Source organism: Lactuca virosa, chromosome 4 (assembly GCF_052849685.1).
Source record: "Lactuca virosa cultivar CGN04683 chromosome 4, Lactuca_virosa_CGN04683_v6, whole genome shotgun sequence".
NCBI classification, from domain to species: domain Eukaryota; kingdom Viridiplantae; phylum Streptophyta; class Magnoliopsida; order Asterales; family Asteraceae; genus Lactuca; species Lactuca virosa.
In genome coordinates this window covers 143,091,376-143,113,836 of record NC_136429.1, presented here as the reverse complement: position 1 = coordinate 143,113,836, position 22,461 = coordinate 143,091,376, and positions in this window count along the sequence as shown.

Genomic DNA, 22,461 nt, shown 5'->3' with positions numbered 1-22,461 from the left:
ATAATGTTATGGATAGTGGTACTAATCGATTTCCCAGGGAAAATCGTTCTGGAAATGGTTCTTTAGGTGCTGGAAGTAACCAAATTTGTAATTTATTACCTATGACAACCAACCATGTTCTTTCTTACAAGGAACCTATATATGGGGGTGATTATATGTTTAAAGGTAAAGTTGTTGTTCATGATGACCTTACTGTTGATGTTGATGAATCTGCAAATGATGAGGCAAAACTAATGATGTTGGTTGATGATGGTAATATAGTTCCACATGGAGACTCAGTAGAACATTTTAAGAGTTACACTGATCCCTTACCACAACCCCGCAAAGCATAACAGGAAAAGTTTCCTTATTATATTTATGATTCTGAAAAAACACAATCCACCCATTAGGGTATGTCTGATCCTTTACCACTGCCCGAATTAGCTCAAGTGAGGGATTTAAAGCTAAAAATTGTCAGAAAGTTAAAACATGGACTAAGGGTGTAATAAAAATATAACTTGAGGATGGTCCAAATTAAGAAAAAGAGTTAGGGATGAGGCAAACTACCCTAAACCACGGGGACTATTCGTGTAATTTACTTTCAAGTTCTTGGAATAAAAATCATTTAATTTTTGAACCGGATGTCAAGGACCAACTTAAAAACATGAAAATGTTAATAATTTTGCGCTGAAATGCATTTCCTGGTTGTATTTAGATCAAGCAAAGGAAACTATGTTTAGATGTTGTGATTGAGTTTCGATTGGGTGAAGCTTGATTGAAAGTTATATAATGTTTGATTGGGTGAAGTTTCATTCAAAATCTTTACTTAAGGCTATTAACTTATACAAAAAATCAAATCATGTAAAATTTTGGAACTTTGATCAACAAATCTTTGAAGTTTTGGCCACTATAGTTTTTTTTTTACTTTCAGGATGAATGTAATTACATGTTCGGTCAATCTCATAGCCATCAGTTTTTTAAAATTTAACAACTAGTCATTGGCACAATTTATAGTGCATAATGAAAGTGTTACATAATGGTAACATTTTAATATTCAATAAGTAGAAGCCGTGAAAGTTTATATTTAGAAAAATGATATATTTTTTATGGGAAGGTGTATTGATACTTCTTGTGCCACATTGGCCACGAGTAGAGAAGATGATGTACATATATGTGCACCTTGGCCTTAATTGGTAATATCAAAAATAATATATTTCTTATGGGATGGTGTATTGTGTGACAACCCGAAATTTCTCTTTTGTATAAGTCATTCAATTCAATCAAAGTCAGAATCGTTTCTGCTATCTTTTAGCATTGTTTAGGGTCTGTTTGAGTGTTCTGAGCTTAGTACAATCAGGGTTTGGGTTTAGGGATGAGTTATTTAAAGTCATAGGGATTGCTTTCGGGCCAAACACTCCTTCAAGAGGAGTGTACGGCCGTACACATGGGTGTACGGTCGTACACCCATCTATGGCCGTGAACTCTCACTTATATAATGATACTTAGTCATTTTCTCAACACTTTTTACACTTCCAAGCCAAGAATTCGGATTCTCTCTCAACTATCATCAAATTTCTCACCTAGATCTTCTAAGAAGTAAGTGTTTCCTACCTTAATTTGTTGCTACATTGCTTTAACTAGTGATGAATCCATGTTTTCATTCCATAAATTTCATCTTTGGTTAGATCTTCATCTTTCACCAAGAACACCAAGAACACACACTAGTTCTTGGTGGCCGTGAACCCTCATCAAGCTTCCAAATCGTGAGTAACTGCTTTCTATGCTTTTTATCTACTAGAAACACTTGTTATTCATCTTAAAATCGACCATCTTAGCAAGAACATGAAGGGTGTACAGCCGTAAACCCTTGTACGGCCGTACACACCTTATAGGGTCGTAAACCCATGTTGATGTTCATAGTTGGCCTTAAACTTTCATTAAAGCTAAGCATGGGACCAAGAACACTTCCTTGATGCTAGATAGGACCTTAAAACACCTCATTTGCATAACTTCTACATGAGTGTACGGCCGCACACTCATGGGCCGTGAACCCCATGGCCGTACACACCTTAGTGTGGTCGTGAACCTCCCTTATTCAATCATATGTGATTTTAACACTTAGTTTCAAGTGTTTTCTAGTCCCTAAGGGTATTTCCTTGCATGTTAGTTGTCCAAAACACTAATTACATGCCATTATATGTCATTTAGGACTCGTTTGTGTCTCGGGAATTCATTCGTGAAACTTCTCATTACGCGAACCTTCAATCGAATCAAACACATAAGGTGAGTTCATACCCCTATATTTTCCGAGTTTTTAATGTTTTCAGGGGGGAATACAAGTAAAAGCACAAGTAATCTTGTGTTCAAAAATATTATTTTGTTTAATATATTTCCATCATTAGTATACATCGAATATAGAAATCAGTTTTACAAAACGTGTTAGGATACAAACCTTGCAAAAGCAGTTTTCAGAACTAAGGAAACAAACTTATGAATTATGAAATAAAAGATATTATTTTATAAGGATTCATGTTAATAACAAAAAGGGTTTTCATAGTATTATTCGTGGATTCGTTGAGAGAACTACAGTGTGAGACGCCTTGTAACCAGAGTCTCCTGGAGGGAGAGCGTGAGTTTGTGTATAGATCTATACGGGAGTGACAATCCCGCACCCTGACTATTAGCTACAGTCAACCTAGGGTGACAAACGTCATTTTTCACGACGTACGTCCGAATACGTCGTATTGTTGATCGTCCATAGTATGGTTATAAGAATCCGCAAGTGAAACAACGACTCGTCCACGTAATAATGTACTTAAAAATCAGTCAACAGGGTTAGTAACTATGTGATGACTTAGTATGTACATTAGGGTAATATGAAATTAACATTCGACTTGCAGTGGGATGTGTGACTTCCGCCTTATTTCCTGTTCCTTGTTTGGTTGTGGGCTTAGGGCAGAATCACTCAATCGACTGTTCGTTCGATCTAGATTTCTATAACTCGTATGTACTAAGTGATCATAGGAGGGTATTAACAACACTTTCGGTATACAGAATAACACGTTTTCAACCAGTTTTATTTATGTAATAAGACTAATATACATTACTGGAGGTAGCCAGGGTTTTTAAAAAGAACAATGCTTAAGACAATATAACTAGGGTAGATACTTGTACTCTTCGATTTAGAACGGATAATTGAATAACTTACACTTAAAGAAAACATAGGATCTTCCAGAGTAAACATCAGTATCTTATAAACAGTTGGTTTATTATTCAACTAACGAATATTCATATTAATTCCATGACTCCTTAGTTTATGCATCCGGGTTACGTATGAAGAATACCCGATAGACTGTGGAATGTGTGGTTTCCGCCTCATTCCTTGTTCCTTGTTTGGTTGTGGGTTTAGGGCAGATCCACAAAATTAACTGTCTATCCGATATTGGTTTATGCGTAACTAGTATGAACTAAGAAGTCATAGAAGGAATGGGTTTAATCATGCTTTTCATAAGAAAATAATGGATTTTCTTGAGGAACAATATCAACAGATATCAAAGAAACAAAGAATAGTTTTCCAAAACAAAATGCTTATGAACTCACCAGCGTTACGCTGATACTCTTTCAAAACCTACTTGTATTCTCAGGACACTAGTAGACAGGTACACTCCCGAAGCTTTTGAGAAGACTGCCTAGTACCGTACTGCGACTCTTGTCTTCTTTTGTATCTACTTTGATGTTTGAATATGTAATGTTTAAATACTTATGTAAAACTTATACTTATTAATGCAATGGTTGTTTGTACTTTGATTACTATAATGCATGTGTTGTGATACTTACATGACTTCCTCCGCCCCCGAACGTTTCCGTCGTTCTGGTTTGTGGGTGTGACATATTGATACTTCTTGTGCCACATTGACCATGGGCAGAGAAAATGATGTACATATATGTAAACCTTGGCCTTAATTGGTAATACCATTTTTGTAAAGCTATGACGGTGAAGATAAGTTAGGCATGTAAATCGGTCCGGAACTGAAAAACCCAAAACCAAATAACCCTGTTAGATGTCATTTTATGTATCTTTTAGGGTAGTTTTCATTATCATTTAGCATCATAGTTTGTACATTTGCATTTCATTTATTTAAATAATGTTCAGCTCATGTACTTTGTTAGAACTCTCGTACTGCTCATGTTTTTTATGTCAATTTTAGATAGCTCGAGTGGAGCAGTGTTTTGTGAGTAGTTGGATGCACGTTTGTAACATCCTAAAATATGGTCCCAAAATTTCATTTTTTAATAATAGATAAATTAGTATTTTCCAACATCATCCAAACATTTCACATAAAAACCAATGTAACAGTTGTCATAAAATCAGAGTAAATACTTGTATTATATTTGTTTTAAAATACAAATTAAAAACAAAGTTAAAACTACAATAACCCAAACCTAAAAATTGAAAATACAATTGTTTTTGCTTTGCCAAATGGTCGTCTTCATGAGAATTGGAGTTTATCTTATTCGAAAATTATCGGATGGTGTCTTCATCCGCAATGTCACCGTCATCCACATCAATCACCAAAAGGTTCGTAGCCCAGTGGTACCTCGTAGAAATGTACCCATCAACCATATGTTGAGAGTTCAAGTCTCGCTTGAGATAAATGAGTAGTTTAGGATTAGGATAGTATGTGTGTGTGTTTGACGTTCAAAATAATCTACTTAGACGGCTAGAACTTGAAATTGGGCTTCATTTTCTTGCAACTAGCCAAAATATTAAGATATTTAAATTTATCGACATTATATTGTTGTCTAAAGTTTGATGATACAATTTTCCGATTCACTACTTGGGATGAAGTTCATTCTTATCATAGGGGGCGTTGAGAGGGAGCAAAGTGGGCAGCTGCATAGGGCCCAAATTTTTTTATTATATATTTTTATTTAAAAATAAAAACTTAAATAACGATAAGGGTTTTTTTCTAATTCGTCATGGGCCTTTGAGGATTTTTCGAACCTTTGATTCTTGTTTACTAGCTTCTTTTGTCAAAGTATTAAATAGTTGGATAGTTGTATATCGGTCATGTTTAGGCAATTCCTTGTTGATCTCCTCCTCGTATAATCAATTATTGAGTTACTTTGTTGACCAAATTTGTTTGCGTAACGGTAAAATAACTTCTAAAAATAAATATTTTATTTTCTAACAAATTTTGGTCCGATTTTAGACACAAGTAAAATCCAAATGTAATTCTCGAATTTTGTTTTTTTTTTTTTAAGGAGGGGTTCATTAGGATAGCCATGTAAAAAAAAACATGTTATTAAATGACAACTCATATTGGAATAATTTTTTGTCATTAAGAAAGTTTTGATTGAAAACTAAGAGGCTTGCATGGTAAATTGGTAATAATCACTCGATAAAAACGCTTTTACCTCTTTAAAAACTTCTGAAAAAATGCATAATTTTGGAGTTCATCTCAATCCTCCTTGGGATCGGAACGACTTGTTCTTTTTCTATTAGCAAATAATAAAATACTTTTAAATATTATTTTTACTTTCAAACATAAAACAACTATAAATACACATAATAGTAGGCATATCGTAGTTTGCTTATGATGGTATCTCATAGGTTTGATGACAAAAAAAATGATAATTTGTTTGTTTTCCATGACTCTAACTATAACCTGTATTTAATAATTAAACCTTTAAAATCAGACCTTATTGTTTCCAAAATTATTAATCTGGTTTGCATGCCTATATTAATAATATGTACAACAAACAGATTTACAAACCAAAAAAAAAAAAAAAGGTGTTTTACTCCTAGTTTAAGTCGGATGGTTGGCGCCGATAAAGAAAATAACTCAGGAGAGTAACCAACTATTGATTTTGTTCACATTGGGTCTTTTTCCTTTTTTGTTTCTACGCAATATATCATCGAACTTGTTGTTTTTGTTCACTATAGCCCTTTTGACCGGCTATCTGTCACACCCGCAGATTCAGTCTAGTCAATTAAGATTTATTAAGGGTTAAAAATGACTTTTTGATAGGAGGTTATTTAGGATAAATAATCTTAAACAAAGTTATAGTATATGTGACAATGATTTCGTACATATAAAGAACATTGGAATCCGACTTCGTATGAAGAAGTTATGTTTCTTCAAAGTTTCGCGATTAAACTGGCACGACTCTGCGTATCGTAAAAAGTGAAATTTTGATGAATTACATTTTAGCCTAAGAGACTAAACAAAAGTCATATTAGTCGTTAAACCGAGAGTGTACATATAAAGAACGTCCAAAATCTGACTTCGTGAGAAGAAGTTATGATTTTTCGAAGTTTCAGTGTAGCAGTATACGGTTCAGAAACATAAATTAAGATTGGTCGATTATTAGGACAAACAGTCTAAACAAGAGTCGAAGATCTCGTTAATAGGATTTTGTCAGTATAAAGATAGTCGAGAACGGACGTCGGACGAGAGAGTTATGAATTTTTAACGGACTTTAACAGTCTAAGTCTATTAAAAATATAACTTTTAAAATAAAGTCAAAATTAGCCAAATGAATGTTGTAGATCTCGCCGATCGCTATGTGTGGATATAAAACCCGTCGAAAACGAAACTCGTATGAAGAAGTTATGAGTTTTCTAAGATTTTATAAAAAAAATTGGATGCAGTCGTGCGCATAGACAAGATGCGTGGTGCGCACTGACAACCCACGAGACTGCGACATGTGTCACCACTAGATGAACGTCATGTCACCACCCCCGACATAGTGCTCGGTGCGCCCCGACAGGATGCACGACGCACATTGCTTTTTTCAGCTATATATACTCGCCTTCGTATAAGCTTTCTTCCTCACTCCAATACACGCCCTCTCTACTGATATTCATCAACTTATAGCCATTTTACCTTAGTTCTTAGTATTCCGAAAAAAGCCCAGCGACCCTGAGTGCCCGGCAAGTAGTAGCCATCAAAGAGAAGCTCTGCCAGTGCAATTTTCGGACTTCTGTCTAGCAAAATCATTATAAGTTACATTACACTATATATTACTTTAGGTGTAATTTATATTTATGTTCATATTCGTTATTATGAATTTATAAATAAGATTTGTCAGTGATTCCAACGTCATATTACTGATTGATCTCCTTACGGGGATGATGTCTAGGTTGCATTTAGTGAGGTGTTTAAAGTGTGATTTACAAACAGTATACTTTGTATACCAAATGGACCCTACCTCTGATATGATCCTACGTGGTTATCTCTTATCAGCTATGGATCAGTAGACATTGGGATTATTGAGAAATCTAGACTATTATTTAGTCATAAAGAATAATAAACTAAGACTTAGTTAAACCTAGGTCACATCAACGGAAAAGCCAAGTGCTAAAGCGAAGTGCTGCCTAACTTTCCAGTCATCCACTTTAACATGCGAGTGCATAGTCTATTTCATGAACATGATTTTAATGCACATATTAATTAAGGTATTAAATATCTGTTAAAGAGTTTATATGTGAAATATATGCTTATTGCCTGGAATATGTGTTAAGAACATATTTGTTAATATATGACGTTCTTTATATCTTGTAATAGAAGAGTCACAGTCCAGTTCCACGGGCTTTCTCCCTTCTCGACCAGACGAAGGAGATATATATATATATATATATATATATATATATATATATATATATATATATATATATATATATATATATATATATATATATATATTATTTCATGATAATAATAATAAAAGTTTTAAGAGTTGAGCGTTGTAGTCTTACCAAGATATAATATAAAACTTGTAAAAGAGACTTAAGTTTTAAGTGGGACAATGGATAACATATCCTTAAGAGTGCATGCGAGACCTGAATAAAGAGTAGAATTATGATATTCCTGGTCCGAGAGTACGGATTAGGTATAGTCTTCTGCCATTGATCCGAGAGTATGGATTAGGCATAAGCATTCGTCCATGGTCCGAGAGTATGGATTAGGCATAGTTATTCATCACTGATCCGAGAGTATGGATTAGACTCAGTTATTCATTCCAGATCGGAGAGTATGGATTAGATATAATCATTTATTCCTGAGCTGAGAATATAGATTAGGTAAATTCATTCATTTCCAAATCTAAGAGTATGGATTATGTCGTATAGGATTGAAATGCGAGGATCGATGGGATGTGGTAGATTGCTTATATGCGATATATTTGCATTAATGATCTTGTAGGTTTTAAGATATATATATATATATATATATATATATATATATATATATATATATATATATATATATATATATATATATATATATGTCACACCCCCAAACCAGAACGGCGGAAACGTTCTGGGGCGGATGACGTCATGCTCAGTATCATAACCATAGTGAAGAAAGTAAAACACAACCATCATAGATATTATTTAAAGGATTACATTGTCTCCAAAATACATGTTCCAAAAATTACATGTTTCCAATTAAATTACATATGATGATAAAATGTAGCAAAAGAATCTACGCCTTAGCGTCTTGACTTCAGAAATCTTGCGATTACCTGTATTACTGATTACCTAAGAATACAAGTTGTTTTGAAAAGAGAGTACCAGCATAAAGCTGGTGAGTTCATAAGTATTTTATAAAAATGAATGTTGTTTCTTTAATGTTTGTTACAAGTTTGTTTCCATAAAATCCAATATTTTCTAAAAGATTTGTTGTAAACTGAATTGAAACAAAGCCTAGTATGTGTAAGTAAGTCGTCATACTTATGTGGGTGTTTTATATTTAAATAAAACTCCTTGGTTTAGAATTTCCGTGACTTGTATGCTGTGTTCGTATTCCATGCGAGATGTTATAATCATACTAAAGGCTAGATGGCCTTGAATACGACGTTCTTCAGGCGTCGGAAAGTTATGACACTTGTCACCCCAGACATGCCGATCTAGCTGTTGCAAGCAGCTTAGATGCGGGTTTGTCAGACCCAGTATAGATCTATACACAACTATCACGTTCTCCCTCCCGGAGATTCTGATTATAACTACAGGACTTTTCTGTGGTACTTAGGAGTACCCCGAAGGAGAATGTCTCACGAGTTTAGTACAAGATCACGTAGTGTGCAATGAAATATTTGTTTTGTAAGTCGATTGAGTTACTATTTCTTTGTCTAACAAAGTGCTCAAACTATACCTATTATAGTTTATCAAAAAGTATTGTGCGTGTTTGGATGAAACCTTTTTGTGCAAGTCATTGTATTTCCATAAATCGACATTTGAAATGATAAGTGTAAACCATATACACACCTTGCTCAGCATGTTACAAGGTGTAGGAAAACTCTTAAACATGTCTTAGATAGTTTTGGTATTTTGAACTTGTATCCCCCCCTGAAAACTAAAGAAAACGTAAAAATGTAGGGGTATGAACTCACCGGGAAAGTGTGTGATTTGAAGAAAACGAGATTTTCTCGGGCGGCACCTCGACCGGAAAGTGGCGAGTTTTTCGGGAATCTCGGAGCTTCGGACCTTCGTCGGGGATTAGATATGAAACCGGGACTTCGGGATATTACTTGCACGCAAAACGAGGTAGAAACGTGAGAGAAAGAGAGAAAATAAGCAACTTTGCCCGGAACCCTCGCATGCTATTTATAGGGTGCATTCTCGGGATTCACGTCGTGAACATGGGATAGTTCACGTCGTGAGTCTGGTCTGTAGACGCGACGCCTGGTGGTCTAGTTCTGGCACACATCAGTCATAGACTCACGTCGTGAGTCTCTTGCTCACGTCGTGAGTTTCGGATAAGGTTGGTGTGCGTGCCTCGAACTTCATAAATTCATATCTCTCGCATAAGAGCTCTGATTTCGACGTTCTTTATATCCACGCGTAGGTGAGAATATACTCTACAACTTTCATTTAGACTCCGTCGGCTAATTTTGACTTTAATTTTTAATATTATATTTTAAATAGGCCGGGATAGGATAATTCCGTTAAAAATCCATAACTTCTTCATCCGATGTCCGTTTTCGTCTGTCTTTTTACCGTTGTACTACTACTGTCGAAACCTTCTATTCTCGTTTAGGTTCCGTCGGCTAAAAATCGCTTGATCTTTATTTCGAGTTTTTAGCTGTCTACTGCTGTTCTGAAACTTAGAAAAATCATAAATTCCCCATACGAAGTCAGATTTGGACGTTCTTTTTATGTACGCTCACAGTTTAACATAATCTACAACTTTCGTTTAGATACCTAAGGCTAAAAAGTATTTTATTGTAGTTTTACTTTTTACGCTTAATAGTGTTTTACCGGGTGTGTCGTGGATTTTCGATTAGTCGTAACTTCTTCGTTATAACCCGGATTTGAGTGTTCTTTATATTTTTGGAAACCTTGACACGATATCTAACACTTTATGCATCCCAATTAAGATTTTAGAACACTTCATTTTTGATGCTATTTTCATTGATTCCGAACAGTTTATTACATTTGACTTTTTGAATGTTACATTGACTTAAAAATATCGGGTTGTCACCTCATCCCCCCGTTAGAGGGAATTTCGTCCCGAAATTTTAATCTAAGACAGGACTTATGGACTAGGAAAAAGATGCGAGTACTTATGTTTCATCTGATCCTCGCGTTCCCAGGTGTATTCAGGTCCTCGCTTGGCGTTCCACCTGACCTTTACGATGGGGATGCGGCTTTGTTTCGTCGACTTCACTTCTCGGTCCATGATTTCAACAGGTTCCTCTACGAAGTGGAGGTTCTCGTTGATCTCAATTTCTTCCAAGGGAACGACAAGGGTCTCATCAGACAAACATTTCTTCAGGTTCGACACATGAAAGGTAGGATGAACGTGATTGAGTTCCTGTGGTAATCGTAGTTTGTATGCCACCGGACCAATCCTGGCGAGGATTTCGAATGGTCCGATGTACCTTGGATTTAGTTTCCCACGTTTTCCGAAACGTATGAGCCCCTTCCAAGGTGATACCTTCAGAAGTACACGATCCCCAACTTGAAACTCCAAAGGTTTCAGTCTCTTGTTCGCGTAGCTCTTTTGTCGGTCTTGCGAAGCCTTCATTCGTTCTCGAATCTGGACGATCTTTTCGGTTGTTTCCCTGATGATCTCCGGGCCAGTGAGTGCGCTGTTAGGGACTTGCCCTTTTGCTAGTTGCGTATCTCCCACCTCAGCCCAGCACAGGGATGACCTGCACTTACGGCCATAGAGGGCTTCGAACTGAGCAACTTTGATGCTAGTATGATAGATATTATTGTAGGAAAACTCGATAAGAGGCAGATGAGTATCCCAAGCTTTTCCAAAGTCTATCACGCAAGCTTTTAGCATGTCTTCTAATGTCTGAATGGTTCTTTCACTCTGACCGTCAGTCTGTGGGTGGTAAGCTGTACTCATGTCCAACCTAGTTCCCATAGCTTTCTGTAGTGACTGCCAGAATCGTGACGTGAACCTACTATCTCTGTCGGAGATAATGGATATCGGTACTCCGTGAAGGCGCACTATTTCTCTAATGTAGATCCTTGTCAGCTTCTCCATTTTGTCTGTTTCCTTTATTGGTAGGAAGTGTGCGGATTTGGTCAATCTGTCGACGATTACCCAGATGGTGTCAAGTCCACACGTGGTCTTAGGTAACTTGGTAATGAAATCCATCGTAATCCGCTCCCACTTCCACTCGGGTATCTCTGGCTGTTGTAGTAGTCCCGAGGGCTTTTGATATTCTACCTTAACCTTGGCGCAAGTTAGGCACTTGCCCACAAAGGTGGCTATTTCGGCTTTCATGTTTGGCCACCAATATAACTTCTTGAGGTCTAAGTACATCTTGTCTGAGCCGGGGTGCACGGAGTAGCGAGTTTTATGAGCTTCATTCATGACAACGTCCCTGAATCCACCAATTTTTGGTGTCCAGATCCGATTCATGAGACAACGAACTCCGTCATCCCTGACTTCAAGATTTTTGTCCATTCCTCTCAATGCTTCACCCGTCACGTTTTCTGGCTTCAAGGCTTCTTCCTGAGCTTCCTTGATTTGTGCGGACAGGTGTGAGTGGATGGTCATGGCTAATGCCTTTACTAGGCGGCCCGAGTACTCCTTTCTGCTTAAAGCGTCTGCAACCACGTTGGCCTTTCCGGGGTGATAACGAATCTCGCATTCGTAATCGTTTAGTAATTCCACCCATCGCCTTTGTCTCATGTTGAGTTCCTTCTGATTGAGGATGTGCTGGAGGCTTTTATGATCGGTGAAGATGGTGACTTAGTGCCGTAAAGGTAATGCCTCCAGATTTTTAGGGCGAATACTACTACTCCTAATTCAAGGTCGTGCGTCGTGTAGTTTACCTCATGCGTCTTCAGTTGTCTTGAGGCGTAGGCAATGACCTTTCCTCGTTGCATTAACACACACCCTAGACCTTGGTTTGAAGCATCGCAGTAAACCACAAAGTCTTCGGTTCCATCTGGTAGGGACAAGATCGGAGCACTACATAGAGTTCGTTTTAGTGTTTGGAATGCAGCCTCTTGCTTATCTCCCCAGACGAATGTCACTCCTTTTTGGGTCAGGGTGGTGAGTGGTTTTGCGATTTTGGAGAAGTTCTGAATGAACCTTCGATAGTAGCCGGCGAGCCCTAAAAATTGTCGGATCTCCATGGGTGTTCTTGGTGCTGCCCAACTTTCAATCGCCTTGATCTATGAAGGGTCCACATGGATTCCTTCCTTGCTGACTACATGTCCGAGGAAATTCACCTCTCGAATCCAGAACTCACACTTTGAGAACTTTGCGTACAGTCTCTCCGCCTTCAGTCTCTCTAGGACTTAACGTAAATGTTGGTTGTGTTCTTCCTTACTTAGGGAGTAGACTAGTATATCATCGATGAAAATAATCACGAACTTGTCTAAGTAAGGTCGACACACTCGGTTCATCAGATCCATAAATGTTGCGAGTGCATTGGTTAAGCCGAAAGGCATCACTACAAATTCGTAGTGACCATAGCGCGTTCTGAAAGCTGTCTTGGGAATATCCTCCTCTTGAACTCGTAGCTGATGGTACCCAGATCTAAGGTCAATCTTCGAGAAGAAACTCGCTCCTTGTAGTTGGTCGAAGAGGTCATCGATTCGAGGCAAAGGATATCGGTTTTTGATGGTGAGTTTGTTTAATTCGCGATAGTCAATGCACATGCGGAACGATCCGTCCTTCTTCTTGACGAACAAAACCGGTGCTCCCCAAGGCGAGAAGCTTGGTCTAATGAAGCCTTTGTTCAGTAGTTCGTTCAGTTGACTGGACAGTTCTTGCATTTCGGCTGGGGCTAGATGGTATGGCGATTTGGCTACGGGGGTAGCTCCGGAAATTAAGTCGATTCGGAATTCGACTTGTCGAGGAGGGGGCACTCCTGGAAGGTCTTCTGGGAATACGTCGGGGAAATTGCAGACCTCCGGAATGTCCTTGATGTCTTTCATTCCTTGACCCTTATCTACGACGTGGGCTAGGAAGGCGTGGCACTCCTTGCGGAGATACTTTCGAGCCTTGAGACAGGAGATGATCTGAAAGTTTGAGTTAGGCTTGTCGCCATAGACAACTAGAGTTTCGCCAATTGGCAGATTAAGGCGAACGGCCTTTTTGTGACATAGGATTTCAGCATGGTGGGGGCATAACCAATCCATGCCAATGATAACACCAAAACTTTTTATGGTGACCGGCATAAGGTCTATTTGGAAGGAATGATTGTTTAAGGTGAGGGTACACCCGATGTAAATGTCATTAGTGTTCTCTGTTTTTCCGTTAGCCATTTCTACGGTGAATGTGTCTTTTAGTGTTTGTGGTGTTTGATTAAGCAAGCGTTTAAATTGGTGGCTCACGAAGCTTTTCTCCGCGCCACTATCGAAAAGAATGCATGCGTATGTATTGTTGAGGAGGAACGTACCGGTAACCACAGTTGGATCTGCGATGGCTTCCTCATGACCTATCGCCAGAACTCTGCCCACTTCGCCGGGGTTGGGGTTTCTTGCCTTTGGGCAGTTACGTTTGAGGTGTCCTGCTTCTCCACATCCATAGCAGGTTCGACTTGCTCCAGCGTTGGCAGCTTGTGTGTTTGGTTGGGCTGGAGTTCTACAGAATCGGGTGGTGTGTCCTTTCTTGCTACAGTTGGTGCAATGCATTTCACGGCATGCACCGTTGTGGTGGTAGTTGCATTTGTTGCACTTGGGTAGGTTCCCGGCGTATTGCCTTATCGGAGTAGGGTTGGTAGGAGTCGTGGCAGCGTGCACAACAACCACTTGTTGTTTCTTGGCAGAGTCTTGGGCAGGTTGGTCCTTCTTCTTATCCCAGAACTTCCTTTTGTTGTTTCCTCCTTTTGCTTGCTCGGAGGTGGTCGTTACAGTGCCATGGCTAGCGTTATGGTCGATGAGTTGCTATGCCAGTTCCTTGGCACTGTCGAAGGTAGTTGGTTTTGAGGCCAATACGTGTCCTTGGAGGTGTTGAGATAATCCCCATACATATCTTTCCACCTTCTTGCTTTCCGTAGGAACCATCCCGGGGCACAGCATGGCTAGATCGCTGAACTTTGAGGTGTACGACAGGATGTCAGAGCCTGTCATTTTAAGACCCCAAAATTCTTCTTCCAGCTTCTGTATCTCACCCCTGGGGCAGTACTCCTTCATTAACATGGTTTTCAGATCTTCCCATGTTATCGCATTAGCCACCGGGAGTGTTAGTGCCTTGACGTGACCCTTCCACCAGGTGAGGGCTCTTTCGGAGAATGTGCATGAAGCAAATTTGACCTTGCTTGTTTTAGGGCATGCGCATATTTCGAAAATGGTCTCAGTTTTCTCGAACCATTGTAGCAACGCTATGACACCTCCGCTTCCGTTGAAGGTTTTGGGCTTGGCGTTAGTAAAGTCTTTGTAGGTACACTCTCTCGAGCGTCCCTGACCGTCCCCGTTATTAGAATTTGAGGCACCACTGCCTGCTCCTCCTGAATTACTGGGGTTGATTTGGGCTATCACGGCTGCCACTGCGGCCGTCACCGCAGCCTGGAACATGGCTGGGTCGAACTGAGGAGGCGGTGGAGGTGGCGGTGTAGTTTCATCTGCGTCGCCGCGTCTAGGATTTCTACGAGGTGGCATTTTCTGCCATAATCACGAATGAAAAGACAATAAGTCTTTGATACAAGTCGAGTGTTAAACTAAACATTATTAGTTCTTTATATGCATCATGATTCCGACTTGTAAGAATGTTGTAAGAATTCATTCACACTAGAAGTCTATAAACAATGAAATATAGACCTTATGAATTTCGATAGTATTGATTCTCATGAAGTGTCTGTGATAGTATCCATACTGGGTCCAACCAGCAATCACTTGATGTATAATATTTACATGTAATTAAGATTAGATAAACTTTCGAATCTAATGGGTCTGCCCTGGGCCCACAACCAAACAAGGAACATGATCCAAGGCGGAACCACCATTTCTAGGTCAACATGGCCTCAATTACATATAACTTTAATTTATACTTCGGGCGATCATAGGTTGGTCACCAATAAATTTTTATCTGAAAATAGTTCATGTTATGAAATTGGTGTAGTGTTAATAGAGCAAATAGCGTGCCAATATCATTGATATAACTTAGTATACAATACTTGGGAAAATTTGACCCTACTAGGGGTTTATGCTACATCAATGTACGGAAAATTTTGGCCGCCTAACTGATCCTGGAAGTGTAAATACTTAAGTCGCGAGATTGAACATGAAATACTAGAAGGTAATATCTATCCGCAAAGCTAAATTAAACTGAAGCGAGCAGTGAAAGCACTACTTGTAGTGGTTGAAGCTCTGAGGATCACGAAGTGTAGATACGAAGTTCCTCATCTCGGCTCTGGATTCCGCCGCTAGGCGCTCCGCTTCAGCTAGACGTCCCTCTAGGGTGGCTCGGTGTTCTCGAAGTACTTGTACTTCGGTTCGGGTTGCAGCCATTTCCCGTCGAAGAAGCTCGGTGCGGTCTCGAGTCCGATCGTGGTCGTCGTCCAATCGACGAATGCGAACGGAGTTCACTTGGCTGGTAGCACCAACTTCCATGAGATGTTGGGTGTTAACTCTTGTTTGCTCTTCGTGACGTGTGACACGGTGAACTATGACAGGGAGAGCTCGGTCAGCTGAACCTCCCCTGCTGAGATCGTAGAAGCCTCGTTGCATGCCATAGGGAGGTCGTTGACCTTGTTCTCGGCTCCATCGATGTATTGTTTCGGCCCATCGGGGCGTCGGGCCCTAGAAGTGTCGCGGAGGATTAGGGGCAGGGTGTGGATTGTAAACTTCGAGTTCGGAGTCGGTTCCATCTGAGTCTTCTTCCTCTTCACCGTCTACGGATTCTTCCTCTTCCATGGGTTCTTCATCCTCCATGGGTTCCTTTTCGGAATCTTCCTCTGGGTCTTCCACAATCCAACCGGCATTCCCTTGGTTGGGAAAGTAGGGATCACCTGGTAAATGGAATCCTGCCATCGTACCTGTGCGAGAATAGGGATAAGGAGGAATGTCGCAAGAAACTTTGGGAACAAGAAATTAGTTTGTCGAAGTTGTGATTACGGCTTTTTGTGTTAAAATACTCCTATAGTAATTTTTTTTTAAGTTTGATTCTTGGAATTTTTGGTAAGTTGCAGACTTGTTGCTCACCATGATCCTTCTTCGGCATACATTGGTCCTATCTTGGCTGAATATAGTTGATCAGGCTATATTCATCCAAGATTTGACTATATACCCCGAAGCTGGACCATGGTGTCCAACTTGTCTTGATACTTTTATGTTATTGCCATTATGATACTGAATGTGCGATTGTGCGAATACTTTTATAAAAATATTAATTCTTATTTTTTTTAAAGTATTTTGAAAAACTATGTCAGAAAATTTTTGTCCCGTTGTATTTATAGTTTGTATATCTTACGTGGTTCGATATACTTAGTTCACTATAAACAAAGCTCTGATACCAATCTGTCACACCCCCAAACCAGAACGGCGGAAACGTTCGGGGGCGGATGACGTCATGCTCAGTATCATAACCATAGTGAAGAAAGTAAAACACAACCATCCATATTATTTAAAGGATTACATTGTCTCCAAAATACATGTTCCAAAAATTACATGTTTCCAATTAAATTACATATGATGATAAAATGTAGCAAAAGAATCTACGCCTTAGCGTCTTGACTTCAGAAATCTTGCGATTACCTGTATTACTGATTACCTGAGAACACAAGTTGTTTTGAAAAGAGAGTATCAGCATAAAGCTGGTGAGTTCATAAGTATTTTATAAAAATGAATGTTGTTTCTTTAATGTTTGTTACAAGTTTGTTTCCATAAAATCCAATATTTTCTAAAAGATTTGTTGTAAACTGAATTGAAACAAAGCCTAGTATGTGTAAGTAAGTCGTCATACTTATGTGGGTGTTTTATATTTAAATAAAACTCCTTGGTTTAGAATTTCCGTGACTTCTATGATGTGTTCGTATTCCATGCGAGATGTTATAATCATACTAAAGACTAGATGGCCTTGAATACGACGTTCTTCAGGCGTCGGAAAGTTATGACACTTGTCACCCCAGACCTGCCGGTCTAGCTGTTGCAAGCAGCTTAGGTGCGGGTTTGTCAGACCCAGTATAGATCTATACACAACTATCACATTCTCCCTCCCGGAGATTCTGATTATAACTACAGGACTTTTCTGTGGTACTTAGGAGTACCCCAAAGGAGAATGTCTCGCGAGTTTAGTACAAGATCACGTAGTGTGCAATGAAATATTTGTTTTGTAAGTCGATTGAGTTACTGTTTCTTTGTCTAACAAAGTGCTCAAACTATACCTATTATAGTTTATCAAAAAGTATTGTGCGTGTTTAGATGAAACCTTTTTGTGCAAGTCATTGTATTTCCATAAATCGACATTTGAAATGATAAGTGTAAACCATATACACACCTTGCTCAGCATGTTACAAGGTGTAGGAAAACTCTTAAACATGTGTTAGATAGTTTTGGTATTTTGAACTTGTATCCCCCCCTGAAAACTAAAGAAAACGTAAAAATGTAGGGGTATGAACTCACCGGGAAAGTGCGTGATTTGAAGAAAACGAGATTTTCTCGGGCGGCACCTCGACCGGAAAGTGGCGAGTTTTTCGGGAATCTCGGAGCTTCGGACCTTCGTCGGGGATTAGATATGAAACCGGGACTTCGGGATATTACTTGCACGCAAAACGAGGTAGAAACGTGAGAGAAAGAGAGAAAATGAGCAACTTTGCCCGGAACCCTCGCACGCTATTTATAGGGTGCATTCTCAGGATTCACGTCGTGAACATGGGATAGTTCACGTCGTGAGTCTGGTTTGTAGACGCGACGCCTGGTGGTCTAGTTCTGGCACACATCAGTCATAGACTCACGTCGTGAGTCTCTTGCTCACGTCGTGAGTTTCGGATAAGGTTGGTGTGCGTGCCTCGAACTTCATAAATTCATATCTCTCGCATAAGAGCTCCGATTTCGACGTTCTTTATATCCACGCGTAGGTGAGAATATACTCTACAACTTTCATTTAGACTCCGTCGGCTAATTTTGACTTTAATTTTTAATATTATATTTTAAATAGGCCGGGATAGGATAATTCAGTTAAAAATCCATAACTTCTTCATCCGATGTCCGTTTTCGTCTGTCTTTTTACCGTTGTACTACTACTGTCGAGACCTTCAATTCTCGTTTAGGTTGCGTCGGCTAAAAATCGCTTGATCTTTATTTCGAGTTTTTAGCTGTCTACTGTTGTTCTGAAACTTAGAAAAATCATAACTTCCCCATACAAAGTCAGATTTGGACGTTCTTTTTATGTACGCTCACGGTTTAACATAATCTACAACTTTCGTTTAGATACCTAAGGCTAAAAAGTATTTTATTGTAGTTTTACTTTTTACGCTTAACAGTGTTTTACCGGGTGTGTCGTGGATTTTCGATTAGTCGTAACTTCTTCGTTATAACCCGGATTTGAGTGTTCTTTATATTTTTGGAAACCTTGACACGATATCTAACACTTTATGCATCCCAATTAAGATTTTAGAACACTTCATTTTTGACGCTATTTTCATTGATTCCAAACAGTTTATTACATTTGACTTTTTGAATGTTACATTGACTTAAAAATATCGGGTTGTCACAATATATATATATATATATATATATATATATATATATATATATATATATATATATATATATATATATATATATATAACATTGTGTGATTGAAATCCATATGTACTCACCAGGTTTCCTAACCTGACTCACTCAGCTTCTTTGTATCACAGGTATTGATACAAATGTACTTGATGTTTGGATCTGATGAGAGATTAAAGGAAATATAGGTCATTAGATATTGTAAGGCTTGTAATATTTTCGTTATGCTTATGTTTCTGTATTGATGATGACATCCCGAAATCATTAATGAAATGCATTTCTTTGGAAATGCCTGGTAATAATATTATCACGTTATTGGGAACAAATTCCGCATTATAATTCTTTAGAAAGGATACTCTAAAATGAAGTAAGCATAATTAAATCCGTCTTTTCTGGCCGTGAAAATGGGGATGTCACACTATCACAGGTGATAGTCGGTAAAAAGAGTTATGGTGAACACGTTAAACAACAAGTTCGATGGTATATTACGTATAAAAAAAAGGAAAATGACCAAATGTAAACAAAGTCAACAGTTGGTTACGCTCCTGAATCATTTTCCCTTTTATTACAAATGCGTTGAAAAATATGAATTGGAAATCAATGAGATAGTATATGTCAAGGCCAATTACATGTTTGGCGGAATAAAAGGCTTCTTCAACTATTATTGGCAAAATCGTTCAACAAGTGCAAATCGAACTACAAACAACTGTAATAAAAACATTAAGTAACTTTTGATGGTTAGTTCTTCTTGTATGGATGTCAAGTCGATAAACATGTATAACATCAATATCAAATGCTAAAGTTGATGTTGACCATTTTAATCATCTCTTAGTTGCCAAAGGACGGAATGTCTGAAGGCAACATGGTCATAGAATTCATTTTCGGAGAGCAACATAAGCTACAATGGTAAGGTCAACCCGTATCTCATTTCCTGGTGATGACAACTCTTGTCAAACTTTTTCTAATGGTTTCGGGGAGGACATTTAGAAGGTTTCTTTAGAATGATGAGGATGATGAATACAAACCATTATCAATGAACAAAACTATATTTTATCTTTTCTGAATATCCTAGTAGGTCAAGAGATGGTGTCACACCCCGACCGATGGCGGAATCACCGGGGTTGCGATGTGAAATGTTGGTTCATAGTTAACAACATACATCGAATATTACAGGATTAAAATAACATTACATTCTTCCAAAGTATGAAAAAGAAGAAATACATTGTTTAGTAAATCACAAACAACGACTAATACATAATTCAAGTTCTATAAAGCATATAACAAGTGGACCGGTTACTCGGTCAATAGTTTATTTAAGGAGAAATATCATCCTTACCCTATGGGAATTCCTCCATCTTTTAAGATCCTGAAGATACATACGTTTAAAAATACGTCAACAAAAATGTTGGTGAGCTTTATAGGTTTAGACTCCAATGGTTTATAATCAAAAATACATTTGTAACCTTTTAAGATTATAAAAATGTATTTAGTCTGCACTTGTAATCTCATACAAGTAAAATAGTTTGGTTCATTGTTCATAACCAACAAATCATGAGTCGTGAGTATCGTGTTGAAAATATTATAAATATGAATTATATATTATAATGTTTTCAACATTTATCCATTTTATTCAAAAGTTCCTTTTTAACAATAAAACTTCTAGATTAAAATTTATGGGTTCTAATATGAGCCTATAACCGATGTACTGTGACCATCACAACACTTCATCGACGTCGTGAAGTATATAAGTGACTGAACGATTACGCCCGTTTTGACTCGTCGGACGATGGTTGTAGCTAGCAACCGCAGGCGGAGCTGTCAACCCGTATAGATCTATACCAATGTTCCACGTTCCTTTCGGATTAACGGTTATAGCACAAAGGGCTTTGTACTAAGTTTTTGAGTTCTTAGCGATGAAGTGTTTCTCATATAGAATATCCTTAAATTATTAAGTCTAGAATTTTTTTCGTCATTTGTATTCTGATCCTTAACAATGTTTGCATTTCTTTGTCGTCACATTCAGATATATAGTTGTACATACACTATTATACATATATTTTTCAGAGTATGTAAATATGTATGTATATATCATTGAAGGCATAAAAATATTACTTCAATTCTTTGATTTCTTGAAGTGTTAATAGCCTTTTCATCAATTTTCTTTTTATATAAAATATCTTATTTTATATAAACAATCATATTCTATAAAACTACTCATTTTTATAAAATACTACAAGATCTCCTTATAAACATCATTTTTATATAAAAAATTATTATATTTTATAAAAACTACTTATTTTTATAAAATATTACAAGATCCTTTTATAAACTCCATTTTTATATAAAAAATCAATTTTATATAAAAATAATCATATTTTATAAAAAAAACTACTTATTTTATAAAATGTTACAAGGTCTTTTTATAAACTCCATTTTAAAATAACAATTTTATATAAAAATAATCATGTTTTATAAAAACTACTATTTTATAAAATGTTACAATACCTTTTTATAAACTCCATTTTTATATAAAATAACAATTTTATATAAAAATATTCATATTTTATAAAAACTACTTATTTTTATAAAATGTTACAAGACCTTTTTATAAACACCATTTTTATATAAAATAACAATTTTATATAAAAATAATCATATTTTATAAAAACCACTTATTTTATAAGATGTTACAATGTCTTTTTATAAACTCCATTTTTGTATAAAATAACATTTTTATATAAAAATAATCATGTTTTATAACATAAATCCAGTGAAACACTTATGTATCTATAAGTCTAGTTATCTCATATTATATTTACACTTTAGACATTGCTTATAAATAAATTAACAAAGTAGGTCCTAAGTCTATACTTTTCTTGGTTTGTTTTAATAATGACCATTCTAACACTAACGGTTAGTTTTGATTATCAACCAAAAATACTTGCATGGACTTATGTCACAAAAATAATACCAACACATATATTTATATTGGCATCTAATATTTCATATAATTGTTTTAACGCTACATGAACAACAAAGGAGACTAGTTGTAACATCCGGATTCCCAGGTATCTTAAATTATGTATTTTATTGAGTTTTGGAGAGAGACTCGGCGAGTAGGCGCTCAGACTCGCCGAGTAGAGTCGCGAATCTCCATCCGGGTTAATGACTGGACGCGGCGAGTCCATACGTGGACTCGGCGAGTCCACGCTGTTTAATGAAACCCTAATTTCTCGGGTTTGGGGACTATTTAAAGGCCCTTATGGCCGCCATTTGAGGTCACCAGTCATAGAGAGAAACCCTAGAGTGCTTGAGCGTTTTGGGAGAGGAAG